The sequence below is a fragment of the Sinocyclocheilus grahami genome, unplaced genomic scaffold (genome assembly GCF_001515645.1).
Source record: "Sinocyclocheilus grahami isolate Dianchi unplaced genomic scaffold, SAMN03320097.WGS_v1.1 scaffold175.1, whole genome shotgun sequence".
NCBI classification, from domain to species: domain Eukaryota; kingdom Metazoa; phylum Chordata; class Actinopteri; order Cypriniformes; family Cyprinidae; genus Sinocyclocheilus; species Sinocyclocheilus grahami.
Window position 1 is genome coordinate 1714469 of NW_015505354.1, and position 17327 is coordinate 1731795.

Sequence of the window (17327 nt, forward strand, 5' to 3'; positions counted from 1 at the left end):
AGCAGATGCAGCCCATTTTCAGGTTTTCGCTGAGGAGCCGAGCCGGTGACCCGGCCGCTCAGCGGTGGTACAGGAGCTGTGGCGACGGGACGTGACGTCTCCGTTCCCTCCTTAAGGGAACGAGGGTTACCATACGTAACCGAGACGTTTCTTGAGCACCAAATCAGCATATTAAAATTATTTCTGAAAGATCATGTGACTGAAGAACTGAAAACTGGAGTAACAGCTGCTAAAAAAGTCAGCTTTGCCAAAAAAATTTATATTAAAATATAATTATTTAATTAGCATTTATATAGCATTTATTTCAAAATAAAAATAGTTATTTTAAATTCTAATAATATTTCACAATATGATGAATTTTTATTGTATTTTTGATCAAATAAATGCAGTCTTGGTGAGCATGAGAAAAAAAAAATCCCAAGCACAAACTTGAACAGTAGTGTATATAGAAACTTTTTATGTATACAGTTTTTTCTTTAAATAATTTGTTTAAACTATGTATTATTTATAAACGAACATAAATATATTGAAAAAAATACATAAAGCATACACAAACTATGCACGATTCCAGTCAATATTTCAGTCCATGTATCTGGATGTGGTCACTTGTTTATTTGCATTCCCTCTTCTCTCTGCTTGTTTATGAGCCACAACCATGCTTCTTGTAATAAATTGCGGCATAAACACTAATAATGTGTTATCATCCAGCACACATTCTCTGGTAGTTTTAATGCTCATAAGTGTGTGAACATGTTTCCAGGGCTGCCAGTAAAAGCAAGCAAGCTTTTAGAGAGGACTGATAAGCTGAAGAGGGGAATACCGCTCCTTCATTCTTATGATTTAAAGGGGTCATAGGATGCCCATTTTCCACAAGTGTATATGATTTTTTTGGGGTCTTAATGAAAAGTCTGTAACATAGTTTGGTTAAAATTTCTCAAAAAACACCTTTTTTACCCTGTCAAAAACAGCTCTTTTCAGATCAAGCCGTTTTTGTAGCATTTTCCTTTAAATGTTAATGAGCTCTGCTGACCCCGCCCCTCTCTTCCAAGCTGCTCTCAGAGAGACTGTTTACTTTAGCCGCATTCATCGTGAAACTTGCTAATTAGCACATTATTATGAAAGGCGATTTGCAAAGATTCATTACAAAACATTATACTTACTTCTTCTGTAGATGAGGCTGGATCATGAATGAATCGCGCGAACATAGACAAATTTATGTAGATCGGGGGCACATTCCCTTCAGAAACAAATGTAATCCACTGCGAGTTCAGCGGCTCAGATGTCGGGAGTAAATGAGGACTGCTATGCTCATTATTACATCCAACAACAGAAGACCTCAATCGCTTAGGAGTCATTCTTGTCTACATCTGCTCCAGCGGTGAAACAATGGCGGACAGCTCACTCAGGGCGGGTCTAAGACACCAGTCCAGTATGTGCTGAAACGCTATTGTCAATCAAACTATCATGGGAGGGGCCTGTCTGTGTGACGTCACACAGATAGACATCTGAGATCGGCTCGATTTGAGAAAGGGGTAAAGATTTGAGCAGATAAAAAAAAAAAACACTGGGTGGATTTTTATCCTTATAGGGTGGTTGTATACACACACTGCCAACACACATTTCAGTTCAAACAACTTGTAAAAGTGCATGTAGCATCCTATGACCCCTTTAATACTTTTCTATAAGCCATCCAGCAAACCCTCATATGAACCCTCTGGCTATAGCAGCACACATGATTGAAAACTCCACTATAAGCTTAACTTTGTAAGCTTGTACAGTATAAACCAGGGCTCAACAATAAAGATGGCCCAATGGCCGCGGGCCGGTATGAAAGGGTTTCCACCTAGGCAAGTTAACAGAACTGTCAACTGTTAATTGCACGCTTACCCTCATTGCAAAATTAATTATAATGATATTGAGAATTCCGCTGATTTAAATGTAACCAAGGAAACATTGGGGACTAATTGTAAAAAAAAAAATTGTGATAATGTTGGAAGTGTTTTGTCAGCAAAAGTGGGTTTAGAGCTGTCACTGTCACACTACAGCTGTAAAATTTTCAGCCATTATTACAAATTATAATCCTTTTTTGTACTTTTTTTTGTAAAGAATACAATGTACAACACATATATAAACATACAGAAAATAAATATCTAAACTAAAATATTAAAAAATACCATTTTATGAAATCTTTTACCACACACACAAGCACAGACATACATATTTGCAAGTACAAATCTGAACTACTGGCCAACTGGGCCACAAAAAAATAACACATAAACATGCTCTTCTTTCTTTCATTTTATGTTTTTTTTCAGTGGGTGCAAATATGTACCTTGTATTTGCATTTTATATACTTCATTACAATTAAAATACATTTCATTAAGTAGCTGTAAGAAATGATCACAAGGAATCAGTATTATGTATTATTTGTACATGACATTAACCATGCCAAATATGTTTCCTATCACAAGTGCACAAGTTCTTTTCATAAAACAAAAAGACAACTGCATATGCATCTGTATTCTCCACACAGGATGACAGCAGCGATAGGAAGAATGTAAGAGACACTTTTGGCCATTTGTGAAGTCAGAATCAGACTTTGAAAAGAGATAAGGCAGAAAAAAATCAGAACGGGTCAAGACCAGCAATCTCCAGAACATCCCAACCATTCAACCATGAAGCCAGTCTTTAAAAAATGTTAGCCATATTAATGATTAGAATAATGCCTTGCCTTTAACTTACACAGACAGATAATTTCAGATGTCAGACAGTCAATCAAGTCTCAACCCTAATTCAAAATTATATAAACAAGACGAAAAAAAGAAAGACTTAAATGTCCAAAGGAGCAAAGATACAAAGAAGGATAAGATTGCCTTCTAGAAAGGCAAAAACTTAAAGGAAGACTTCTGTTGCAAGCTGTCTCCACAGTGACACGCAGAGATCTGTCATTTCCTTTAGACGGACATTTGTATACATGACTGGCTGAGGCTCTCAAATATACTCAAATATATCTGTATTCAACAACTATGCCATTGATCACATCAGAAATTCCAACTACCACCAAGTCCCGATGTTACCTTTATATTTTTAGTAAACAAACAAAAATTTGAGGACTGTAACTTGTGATCATGCCATATTGTGACAGAAATCAATAAGATAAATCAGGACGTGCATCAGTTCCTTGTCAGGCCTGCTTGCACATCTGTGGAATGACCATACAAGAAAACACATACACAACATTAACATTGAAAAAAGCATCATCTTTCTCCTGTTGGTTCACCACTAATTTATCTAATATAGGCACATATATTAAACAAATGTCATACTAAAATAGCCTGATTGCATCTAGGCAGATAACAAAAACAAACAAACACAGAGAGCAGAAACTGTACTAGAAAATAATGTTCCTCTCTAGAGACGCGTCTATCCGTGCTTCAGTCAGATTGACATTATGAATTCAGAACATATTTAATCAGCTTTTGTCTTCCTCGGTAGAACAAACAAACCAAAAGTGAAACAGAAGGATGGAAACACAGGATGACATAATTATGTGTTTAGTTGATTAAGGTTTGTCCTCATTCTGTTTGATTAACTGGAACTCTAATGTGAATCGTGGAAACAAAAGCAACAGATGTTTTTTTCTAAATTAGCTTGGCATTACTAGCCAGTGTAACAAGTAAGCACAAAATATATGGCACATATGGTATGTATACAATATATGGCAAAAAAGCTTGTGGACACCTACTCCTAAACATTTTTCTAGTCCAGTAACATCAGTGAAAACAGATCTTAAAGACACATAAAAACAAGATGATACTAACTAATTAATAAAATAAGTAAAAATTACTGTTTAAACATTATATGGAACCCAAAGGAAGATCTAGTCAGTGGGGTCGGAGACATTTTTCAAAATATCTTCTTTTGTTTCCACAGAAGAAAAAATGTCATATAATGTATTTAACATGTAAAACTATCTAATAGATATTTTCTGAGATGGAAGTCACAATTTATCAACTCTGGTTAAAGGTATATATGCTGGGCAATTTTCTAGGCTTGATACACAGTCATTCCACAGTGTGGAAGAAGGTATTGTCTACTCAAGAATGCTCACTAATTACTGGATCTATATCTGGAGGCTGACATTTAGACATGTAAATTCCACTCTTGTCAGTATTCACTCTTGAAGTGATGAATGGACAAGTATCAGCACATTTGTGGCTTTGGTTCCCCTGGGAACAGACCAAAATAATAAATTCAGACACCTGCATGCACATGCAGCATCTGGCCCGAAGGCACAGGTCAGCCTAGCACTTAGTCTCTAACTAGGCCTATTATTTAAGGTTAATTAATGTTGTGTAAAACAGGAGAAAAAGCCAGAGTGTGTAAGCGAATGTGTGTAGTTGAGCTTCCTTATTTTGGTCAGCAAGATAAATTATGGCCTACACTCTTAAAAATTAAGGTGCTTCAAAAGGTTCTTCAAGCGATGCCATAGAAGAACCATTTTTGGTTCCACAAAGAACCATTCAGTCAAAGGTTCTTTAAAGAACCATCTCTTTCTTACCTTTTTGTAATCTGAAGAACCACAAAGAACCTTTTGTGAAACAGAAAGGTTCTTCGGATGTTAAAGGTTCTTTATGGAACCATTTAGACAAAAAGGTTCTTCTATGGCATCGTGAAGCACCTTTATTTTTTAAGAGTGTATATAGTCTGAAAGATTCTGGGGCAAATTCACCCAACACTTGCACCACATTAGCATGTGGTATTCCAGTGTAATTATTTTTATACGTACTGGCCTCAGAAATCTATTGGTAAATAATGAGATCATATTAGATTTCAAAAAGGACATACAGAACAAATCAGATATTACTTTGATAAAAGTAATTCAAAAAGTGTTTACACAGATTTCAATCCAATAATTGGATAATCCAACTCACCTAAAAATGAAAATTCTGTCATCATTTACTCACTTCATGTCGTTTCAAACCTGTGTGACTTTTTTTCTTTTCTTTGGAACACACAAGAACATATTTCAACTGTTTTTTTTATACAATGAAACTCAATGGGGTCCAAAACATCATTGGACTCCACTAAATGGACAAAAAAAAGGAAATAATTCTTATCCATATTTAAAAGAAAGTAGTACAGGTTTAGAATGTTATGAACAACATAAACTTCACTTGAAGAACAACATAAACACCACTTGAAGTAATATATTATATATATATATATATATATTATTATTATTTTTTTTTTTTTTCCATTGTCGATAGTATAACGACGTATGAAGTTTCAAAACACTTTCAACTTTCAAAACAAACAGTTTGAACCAGTTGTAGAATTTGTGTAAGGGGAATTTTTTTCCCACTAAAAGGACATTCCTGATCACGTCGTGGATTCAAACTGAAATGACTATTCTGGCCGCAAAAATTTGGCGAACAATGGTAAATGTGACCAGACCTTCACAGCTCTTGGTTTATTTTGAGTCGGACTCAACGAATGACTCACAAAAAGAACCTGTTTTTTTCCTGAATCTGACATTATTGGACACACTGTATGTTTTTGATTCACAAAAACAAACTAGTTCACAAGTGTCAGACTGTTCTTATTTTTAATTCTCAACACTTATCATTTCTGTAGTGAACTGGGCTCTAAAACAAAGCAGACAGCACACGCAAATAAACAACATTATTAGCGAGTGCTATTCATTCTTAGTGAATTATCCCTCTGAGAGATCTTAACACTTGTGCACACACATTCTTTCTAGCTCTCCAACATATTTATTCATCAACACACACAACAGGCATATTTATGACCTTTTAAAGTGCTAAAAAGGTTAACCATCTCTGATGAAATGTGATAACAGAAGACCCATGTGTGACAATTTCCATAAGCCACAGCCTGCGGAAGTCCATACTGAACACAAACAACACTTCTTTTGGCCATCTAAATTTAAGATATATGCATTCCCTGCCAGTGGCATGTTGTAAAGTTGATAACATAATGCGATTAACATCTAATATAATCTTATCTGGGCAGAAACATGATTATGGATAGCCAGTGGGCTATGCTTCTGTGCACACCACTTCTTGACATCTTTATAAGAACATCTTTTTTTAATCCTTCAGCAAAAAGGGTGGAAGACAAAAATACACCGATGCACACATACACACGGGCTAGTAGAATAAAAACAAAGCAGCAGAGTGGATCGAATAATTTTTCACTGTAACCGGACATGCATGTTGCGTGTATGCGCACTAAATCAGCAATGTGAACAGGGTGCTCAGCCATGGATGCAAAATACAAACACACAAGCCAGAAACAACAACATCTTATATCTCACCAGCACATTTTCTATGACAGGAACTGATAAAAATATTTCCATGGTTCTGCACAGTTGAACCCAGTGAAATGGAAAACAGTGGAATATCTCTTTCAATCTAGCGCAGAGGCTGTTCAGAGATTCAGAAACGCTGAAATTATTTTTAATGAGTTTTAGTTTAAATGTTAAACACTTCTCAAAACTTCAAAGACACAAGCTGTTCACATTCAGGCATATCCGTCAATGCCCTGTCAAGATATATCCTGTTTATTGATGAAGTGCTAATAAGCAATGATTAACTGTGCTGTAACGATACAGTACTGATAACATAAATTCCTTCGTCTACATGTTTAGACAACAGGAAGTGTCTGGAGATCTATACATTCACTCACACCACCACCCACACACACACAGAGCAACCCAGTCTTTTTTCCTCCACACACAGACTTAGAAAGCGGTCCTTATTCTCTCTACAAAACACTCTGCATTGTGGGCTCATCCATAATGAATTTGGATTGTGGACGGATGAATGAATCTTTAACCTTATGACGCAGCCCCCTCAGATCAGCTTTACCCTGTCATGTATTTTTCATGGAACCACAAGTTGTTTTATTCATCTTTGTTTTTTAAGACGGGGTCCTGGAGGCCAGGGACACTATGGAGGTTCAGGTCACCGAGAGTAAACGCTTCAAACATTTGCTTTTACATAAAGGTTGTTCAGTAAGGTTGAAAGTTGTGAAAAAAGAGTCAGTTTACAGAAATAGGAATGGGGATTTATTAAACGTCATGCTTTATAGAACTTCAGCCCTCCTGACGATACTTTGAGAAGGCAGGAGGGTCCTTTCAGTGTCGTAGTGTGATTTATAGTCTAGTTAAAACCAACAAAAACCTGCAAACACACCAGCTCAGGTACTCTCTATGAGGCCCTGCGTGATTATAACCCTCTACCAGTGCTGGTTATGATTGAGGAACATATTTATTATGCTAGTTAGTAATGTCTGACTTGTTTAGTGGGACAAAAAGAGTCTTAAAATGTGTCAGGGCTGTAATCAAAGTCATACAAGCACGTTCTCTATCTACTTGAGATAGTATTTAAATGTGTTTTTTTAATATGTAAAAAATATTTTTTTTCCTGTCATGTCATGGAAAAATAAAAAAATAAAAAAATACAAATAAATAATAGACAGATAGATTAATTATTTGGAAATTCACCAGGAGTGAAATGTAACAAGCACTACCGTTCAGAAGCTTGTTGTTTTTTGTTTGTTTGTTTTTTTAAGAAATCTCTTATGCTCGCTAAAGATTAATTTATTTGATCAAAAATTCAGTAAAAATAGAAATATTGTGAAACATCATAACAATGTAAAATAACTGTGCTCTATTTCAATACATTTTTAAAATATAATTTATTCCTGTGATGGCAAAGCTGAATTTTCTGCAGCAATTACTCTGTCACACGATCCTGCTGAATAAAAGTATTAATTTCTTAAAAAGAAAAAAAAAAATTTTGTATCTACAGTAATGTAGATTATTTAGCATAGATAAATGCTATTACTGCATTTTTGATGCAGTATAATTTTAGTGGAAGTCAGGGTCCCATTACAGACTAGTCCACCCAAAAAATGGGGTCATTTACTCACCCTCCTGTCATTCCTAACCTCTATGAAGTTCTATTTTTCAAAATATCTTATTTTTTGTACCACAGAATAAAGAAAGTCATACAGGTCTGGTATGACATGAGGGTGAGTAACTGATGACAGAATTTCTTTTTTTGGGTGAACTATCTCTTTAAAGCAACCACCACTGCTGAATGTGTTTTGGATTCACACAGAAAATAAGGCTGATATAACAAACTGAAGCATGTTTGTAAAAACTGTTTTCAAATCAATTATAATACTAAAAGGTCACCACTTCACCTCCCGCTGAATTCTGACATCCCCAGATCACCTGCTGCTGCACTAACTGGGGAGGCGACTCTGGGTAAAGAGACAGAAAAGAACAGACACGCGAGGGGTTCCAATTTGCATCCCCAAAATGGTGCGGCCAATCATAATGTTCATTAATATGACATTCCCATCCCTCTCTTTTCTTCCTCTCCCCACGCTCTCTTTCTTCGTCTATCACCTGCTGGGCAGGAGAACATGTGTCACTCAGCATGGTGGCACACCAAGGGTGCGAGAGCAGATTCGCGGGCAAACACACACACAAAGTCGAAATGAAAGTTGCTTTGTGCCTTCAGCACAGCTATTTATTGTGCGAATGAAGGTGTGCGGGTGCATTTACGTGTGTACTTCTCCAAGGATTTCTGAGAGGCCACTCAAATGGCGTTTATTGCTCTCCGCTTTAGAGGTGAATTGCTTTCAATCTGCACTGAGAGAAAAGAGGCAATTATGAGAGCACAGAACACATTAGAATAGCCATCATATTATCATCAGCTCGGCTCAAACAGCAGGCGATAGCACTGACCCTTCTCCTCTCGCTTGCTTTGTTCTAGTGCTCTCATTTCCTCGTGTTCCTCTGCGTATGATAGGCGATGTGTGATGTGCTTTCTGGAAATGCTGTTGAACATCTGCTATCTTTGTCTTCAATGGAAAGTTCTAAAAAGTAACCTAAAATGGATGTGCAGCATCTTGCTTTATGGAAGGGTGAGACCCTGAGCAGAAGTCAGTCAATTGAGCCTCTGCCAAATTTCCTACAATAAAAGCAGAGTGGCCGAACACACAAACACTCACATACACACTCGCTCGCATCGGCCAAATTAAAAATTGATCCTCTAGGCTTGAGGTCTATTTCATTTTTTTGCTTGCTTCCGTCCTCAGTTAGCCTTCCCATCTCTCTTTCTGGGTGAAAGACTACTGCTGGAAATGTGGATGGATTAGGTTAGTACAGAGAAAGAACTACAGTATGGGAGATGACATGATGCAGAGAAGCAGGGTTGGGTGATGCATCAAATTTTCACAATATGTTCACCATGATTTTGCTTGCAATATTAAACTAAGCAACACTGTGAATATCGCAATGATTTTAATGTGCTTTTTTGGGTATTAAGACCAAGTATAACAATCCTCCTGTCATGTCATGGAAAAATAAAAAAATAAAAAAATACAAATAAATAATAGACAGATAGATTAATTATTTGGAAATTAACCAGGAGTGAAATGTAACAAGCACTACCGTTCAGAAGCTTGTTGTTTTTTGTTTGTTTGTTTTTTTAAGAAATCTCTTATGCTCGCTAAAGATTAATTTATTTGATCAAAAATTCCAAATAAATAATAGACAGATAGATTAATTATTTGGAAATTCACCAGGAGTGAAATGTAACAAGCACTACCGTTCAGAAGCTTGTTGTTTTTTGTTTGTTTGTTTTTTTAAGAAATCTCTTATGCTCGCTAAAGATTAATTTATTTGATCAAAAATTCAGTAAAAATAGAAATATTGTGAAACATCATAACAATGTAAAATAACTGTGCTCTATTTCAATACATTTTTAAAATATAATTTATTCCTGTGATGGCAAAGCTGAATTTTCTGCAGCAATTACTCTGTCACACGATCCTGCTGAATAAAAGTATTAATTTCTTAAAAAGAAAAAAAAAAATTTTGTATCTACAGTAATGTAGATTATTTAGCATAGATAAATGCTATTACTGCATTTTTGATGCAGTATAATTTTAGTGGAAGTCAGGGTCCCATTACAGACTAGTCCACCCAAAAAATGGGGTCATTTACTCACCCTCCTGTCATTCCTAACCTCTATGAAGTTCTATTTTTCAAAATATCTTATTTTTTGTACCACAGAATAAAGAAAGTAATACAGGTCTGGTATGATATGAGGGTGAGTAACTGATGACAGAATTTCTTTTTTTGGGTGAACTATCTCTTTAAAGCAACCACCAATGCTGAATGTGTTTTGGATTCACACAGAAAATAAGGCTGATATAACAAACTGAAGCATGTTTGTAAAAACTGTTTTCAAATCAATTATAATACTAAAAGGTCACCACTTCACCTCCCGCTGAATTCTGACATCCCCAGATCACCTGCTGCTGCACTAACTGGGGAGGCGACTCTGGGTAAAGAGACAGAAAAGAACAGACACGCGAGGGGTTCCAATTTGCATCCCCAAAATGGTGCGGCCAATCATAATGTTCATTAATATGACATTCCCATCCCTCTCTTTTCTTCCTCTCCCCACGCTCTCTTTCTTCGTCTATCACCTGCTGGGCAGGAGAACATGTGTCACTCAGCATGGTGGCACACCAAGGGTGCGAGAGCAGATTCGCGGGCAAACACACACACAAAGTCGAAATGAAAGTTGCTTTGTGCCTTCAGCACAGCTATTTATTGTGCGAATGAAGGTGTGCGGGTGCATTTACGTGTGTACTTCTCCAAGGATTTCTGAGAGGCCACTCAAATGGCGTTTATTGCTCTCCGCTTTAGAGGTGAATTGCTTTCAATCTGCACTGAGAGAAAAGAGGCAATTATGAGAGCACAGAACACATTAGAATAGCCATCATATTATCATCAGCTCGGCTCAAACAGCAGGCGATAGCACTGACCCTTCTCCTCTCGCTTGCTTTGTTCTAGTGCTCTCATTTCCTCGTGTTCCTCTGCGTATGATAGGCGATGTGTGATGTGCTTTCTGGAAATGCTGTTGAACATCTGCTATCTTTGTCTTCAATGGAATGTTCTAAAAAGTAACCTAAAATGGATGTGCAGCATCTTGCTTTATGGAAGGGTGAGACCCTGAGCAGAAGTCAGTCAATTGAGCCTCTGCCAAATTTCCTACAATAAAAGCAGAGTGGCCGAACACACAAACACTCACATACACACTCGCTCGCATCGGCCAAATTAAAAATTGATCCTCTAGGCTTGAGGTCTATTTCATTTTTTTGCTTGCTTCCGTCCTCAGTTAGCCTTCCCATCTCTCTTTCTGGGTGAAAGACTACTGCTGGAAATGTGGATGGATTAGGTTAGTACAGAGAAAGAACTACAGTGTGGGAGATGACATGATGCAGAGAAGCAGGGTTGGGTGATGCATCAAATTTTCACAATATGTTCACCATGATTTTGCTTGCAATATTAAACTAAGCAACACTGTGAATATCGCAATGATTTTAATGTGCTTTTTTGGGTATTAAGACCAAGTATAACAATCCTGCTTTATTTTGCAGCTCAAGAGCACTTCGAAAGACTTGAGTGTTAAAACAGAAGTTTTAATACAATTTCTGAATCAAATTTCATTAAAAAATTATATTGAGTTCATTCCAATTAATCAGGTCAAACTGTATTTCAACAAAGCAATTCAAATTTTTAAATGAATTTATTCAAAATGATTCACTTCAGTCATTACTCAAAAAAGTCAACATTTTAATACATGAAAATTAATTTTTTTATTCATTCAAAATTCATTTTCAAAATTATTATTATTATTTTTAATTTTTAATTTGAAAATTTTAACTGAACTGTAAAATATCTTAAGAAATTAATAAAAAGAAAGAAAGTCATACAGGTTTTGAATAACAAGGTAAATGATAACAGAATTTTAATTTTTGAGTGAACTATCCCAAAAAAAATCTAATTAATTAGATTTTTTAAAAATAAAATTATGATTAAATGTTGATTCATGTTCATATTTTACATTTAATTTTGAAATGTAAATTTACAACAGCTGCTTGTTTGAAACAATGGTTCCTCTGATAAAACAAAAATATCTTTAAAATATTTAGATACATTAAATTTCACCAAATCACCGAAAAATAAAGATAATTATCAGTTATACTGTATCACCCAAACCCACATGTAAATCCTGATTTAAACAGATTAAACAGACTGCAGAAACAAACAGAAACATTTAAAAGTCAAAATACGAAGTAAGTAAATGAATCAATAATAGGACAAACCACTGCAGGAAGACACAGCGAGATTGATGTTTTCAGATACACATGCATACAGATGATTTCAGATTCAAACATGGCAGAGAGAAGCAGAAAAGTAAAGGATATGGTGGATTAGTCACGGATGAGTCCCCAGCAGTGACAGTTTTACCATGGTGACAGGTTTTTGCCCGAGCAATAGGTTGGTGTGGTGACAGGTTCGCCACGGTGATGGTTACCTGGCGACAGGTGAGCGCTCTGCGGGGATTGGTCCCTGGGGGTCGGTTCAACCAAGCCTCGTTTATCACTGACGTACACCACATGGAGTAACAGATGCCTGAGTGTAGGCAGCAGCGGGGAGCAAATGTGTGTATGTGTGAGAAACAGAGAGCAATGAATGCAGTGGCAGAGCTTGCTTTTATTTTGTGAGAAAGCCTGGGTAGTATGTGCAAACTCCATAAATTGCATGTGAATTTTGCTATATCAAAAGAGGAAACCACGCCTACCTAAAATGGCTTGTTCTAACATGCTCCCATGCACATGTCTACGTCACGATGTGGGAAAATTTGCATAACACCGCCCAAATGTTCACGCAAAGAAAGAAGCCGTAACTGTTATTCTCGCTGTAGTATTGTTGCTGCCGCCATGTCGTGAAGACGCTGTGTGTTGTGAAAGCGAAACTACTTTGTTTGGTCTTCCAAAAGAGGACGATATCCGCTTCGTCATGCCTGGAGCTGATCCGTGCTGGTCGCTGAGGAAATACATTGACTTCGCGCTGTGGATCGCCGGATCGGCTTTCACCGTGGACGAAGTGGAGTCCAGCCCAGGGTCGTCACATGTGGCTTGCACTCAAGCCCGCCGGCCTCCGCTCACTCTAGCCCGGCCGCTGCTCACTCTAGCCCAGCCACCGCTCACTCTAGCCCGGCCTCCTTTAAATTTAACTGTATTCAGAACAAAACAAGAATGAACAAAAAAAAGTTGCTAAACAAGCCAAAACGAATTAATTTAAAGCGAATTAATTCCAAATTTTCATTTATTCCAAGTTCTTTATTCCAAATTGGACAATTTTTCATTGTATGCAATTGACCTTTCGCAAAGACCACTGACGTTAATCTATTCCCCTGTCTGGTTTGTTTGTCGGACAAAATGATTGGTCAGATCGCCTGTCAATCAAACTCCTTGCAAAGGGTCAATTGAAAACAAATAAAATTGATAGAGGAAAGAGATGAGAGGTACACAGAGTAAGTGATGTTTGTGGTTTGAGTGCATCTGGAGATGTTAATGAAATTTGAACATGAGGATGTGAGAGAGACTTGTGCTGGATCTCTCCGAGTGTATGTGTGTGCGTGTGTGTGCTCCTATAATTGCTCTTAGATCCCTCCATTCTTTTGTCTGAGAGCAAGATCCGTCTTTCATTTCATTTCCTCCACTTCACCACAAATTTGAGTCTGCAGCGGGGCTAAGCACAAATCCTCCAAAGCCAACTGTGTATGTGTGTGCGCAGGCATCTAAAATCCAGCAAGACAGGAAGAGAGACAATTCAGTTGTATTGCAGCATCTCAGAAGCATTGATATAAAATAGAGTTTTTTGCACAGCAAAAGTCACTCACACTAATGAAAGCTCCTGCACCAAAATAAAGCAAGTCATCAGCACCCTGACCCTATAGGAGTTTTTATGTGTACAAGCTTTTGTTACTTTCACTGTTCATTTTATTGCTCTACAGGATTTCATCTTTAATTTAATAGCACAGTGTACATTAGAGCTGCTCCATTGCAGTGGCTCAGTACTGTAATCACAAGACGTTTTTTCACAATAATACAGGGCACCACTCATTATACATAATACATACATAAAAACAGCGAACATATTCATATTATATATGTACAACGAACGTATTATATAATTATTACATATTATGAACATATTATCTGAAATATAAGTTGCGTTTTTTTATCATCTGAAACATGCTGCGACTCCAAAGCGATATTCCAATGCGACTCATAATGAAATTAAGGTCAAGCAAGCAAAATATGCGAAATGCGCGCACACATTTGTATTGGTGCAGAATGAAAGAGATGCCTGCTAGTTTCACTTTCGCTTAAAGTTGTATATGCTTGACGTTATAATAAATAAATGTTGTTTATAGTGAATGCCCCTATAATTTAAGATTTAGTTTGAATCCAAATAATGTGTGCGCTAAGTAAGCGAACAGCAGTCAAGTTCATGCAACAGAAGTGCGCTCTCTCTCTCTCTCTCCCTCACTCTCTCTCTCCTAACCATCAAGTAACTTTAATAACTTGTGCATTGTTTTACTTGCTTGCTTTTGACATATCCAACTGAGCTACAAACTTTCCAGTGATGTCTGTAAGAAAGGGATATTTGCTTGATAAGCTTGCGCATCTGTGCTGCCGCGCGTTCAATCCAGTCAGCATGCTTTGCTTATCAGCTCATGCACATCAGCTATACAGGTGTGAATATTGAATGTTTAACATTATATTAATTACACACATGTACTTCATAGATATCCTTAATCTCTAACAACTCCATTCTATTCTCTGTTGTTGGTGTTTCTTTGTCTGGACACAGAACTGTTCACACACTGTGTGGTATTGGTTTTGGTATCGGAGCATTTTAATGAGTAGCCTATACGAGTACGAGTACAGGAGTGCAGTATTGGGCTTGATGCATCCCTAATTAAAATGATATTTTGATACAATATTCCTCCAGTAAGGAAAATCATTATGCCGTGAGATCCTCATCTGTTCTTTGGTCCTTTGCAGATCTGTGGAAGGACCCAACCAGAGCAACATCTAAAAAGAACATACATTGCAAAAGTAACATTTAGATGCTAATTCCATTTTAAACACTAAATTATCAATAAATAAATAAATTAAGAATTTGGATCAGTGTAGGCTATGTTAAAACCCTGCCTGATTAGAAGCACTTTGATGCTCAAAACTGAGTGCTGAATCCAGTATTTGTAAGTCAAAACTGTACTGCTCTATGTTCTCCTTCAGGAAATCAAGTGTAGAGACGTTAAAGGCAAACAGATTAATAACTCATCTTTTTGTCAATCGCCTCAGTGTTTAGCTGCTCTCTTTTCTGGCCCGTAGACTGAAATTGCAGAGCATTGTCTTGTAGACATAACCAAAAGTTCAAAGGTAAACAAAATTCACAGAGATGTTTTCTCAAAATGGGTGTTGTTTGTGCTTTCTATTCTTCAGTGAGAAAGAGAATGGAAAATAGAGGATAATAAGGGACTGGTAAGAGTCAAGAAGCTAATAAGGCCAAAGGAGGATGAAACATGATGCTAATATCAAATTAACCCACTTAAGCAAAAGATGACCAAACACTCTTCAATCCAGCTGGCAGGGTTAGATAGATAGAGGGAAATTTAATTAGAAAGAAGTGTGGAGCCATGCGACAAACCAAATTCAACCAAATAGGTTAATTAGGAGCAAATACACTCTCAAATGCATCATATACATGTAAACACAACTGCAAAATCCAGCATCAGCAGAACATTGTTGTGCATGTAAAATTAACAATGAATCTCAATCAACAGACCGTGTGAGTATGGAGTGTATGCAAACAGGCAGAAGAGAAAACAATGGGTCCAATATAAGCTTAAAGACAATAGAGTTTGAGTGACAACTCCATTCTAACCGATCTCTGATGAGAATACATGCCAATTACAATTATGTTTATGAACATGGAGTAACAAAGGCAAACGGTGCAGGCTGATTAATTATCTCCATCTCCAATCCATTATCTCCAACACCCCAGACAGAGGCAAACGCCACATTAACTTAACTCAAGTGTGTCAGCAAAGTATTTAAAATATTTAAAGATTACCTAGCTTTGAAAATAGCCAAATTATAATTATTAAAATTATGCATATATAAATGAACTTATATTAAAATAAAATACACTTCAGTTTTTATTAATCAAAAAATCCTGAAAAAAGGCACATGGTTTAAATATTAAGCAGCACAACTGTTTTTAACATTGATAATGCTAAGAAATTATTCTTGAGCAGCAAATCAACATATGAAAATGATTTCTGAAGGATCATTTAACACTGAAGACTAATTCAAAATTCAGCGAAAACAACTATTTTAGTTCAAAAACAGTTATTTTATTATAATTATAATATTATAACATCGCAATACTAATGTTTTCTGGGGGGCTATAGCATGATTATTTATTGTACTGGTGGTGTAAATCTTTTTGAAGATTTCCTGTAATCACTAAGCCCCACTTAAATGGGTCAAATCACAATTTATATTTGTGTTCCCTCATGAGGTCCACTTTTAATGTTACTCATAATCTTTCAGTGCAATTTTCAGTGTTCTCTAAACTGTGATGTTGTGGGTCATCTTGAACCATTTTAGACACTGATTTACTGCAACTTTAGAGTCAACTTTTCAACCTGAAAATTCATGCCATCCTCTACAGATGTGATTTGAACATGGCAAATGGCACCATGTCTCTTTCAAACCACATATGGTGTTGTCTCTCACACATAATATTTCCCACTCACAAACACAAACTATGACTCTTGAGCTGTGATTTGTCATGTAGGGTCAATTTGACACAGTAACAGCTATGTTAGATCTTCAAGTGCTAACAGCACTTTTGAAATTTTGCACTACTATAAAGGCATAGTTCTGTCATCAATTACTCATTTTCACGTCGTTCCAAACCTGTGTGACTTACTTTCTTCTGTGGAACACAAAATAATATATTTTTTTGAATAATGTTGGTTGGTTGGTTTTGGAATAATGTAAAGTTTTGGTTACCATTGACTTCCACTGCACGAGAAAAAAAAACTTCAGATATTTCTAATATTATTATATCTCTAACACTAATAATATTACACCTAAGAATATTATTCTAATAATATTTCTTCCACAGAAGAAAGAAATGTTTGGAATGACCTGAGATTGAGCAACTGAGCAAATGAAATGAGTAACAATGTTTATGAGCAAATTAATCTCTGCCAATCCAATAATATGCAGATCTGGATGAACACAGACAAAAACAAACTTGATGCAAATGTTAAATTATAAAATCTTCCTAAAGCAATACATGAAAAATAATTAAATGCTCAACAATTGAGAGTCTTAAG

At 36.5% G+C, this 17327-nt stretch overlaps 1 protein-coding gene across 2 annotated transcripts in view; it reads right to left on the reverse strand.

Annotated features, from left to right (window-relative positions):
- LOC107593733 (probable assembly chaperone of rpl4) overlaps positions 1–17327 on the reverse strand; it is a 77295-nt gene that overhangs the window by 7843 nt on the left and 52125 nt on the right. Inside the window, exon 7 of one of the 2 annotated variants that reach the window (XM_016283588.1) lies at positions 13547–13703. The exons of the other annotated variant lie outside the window; for it this stretch is intronic. The gene's annotated coding sequence lies outside the window, so the exon portion shown is untranslated. Of the gene's footprint in view, positions 1–13546; positions 13704–17327 lie in introns of those variants that run through there. 2 annotated transcript variants of the gene reach the window in all.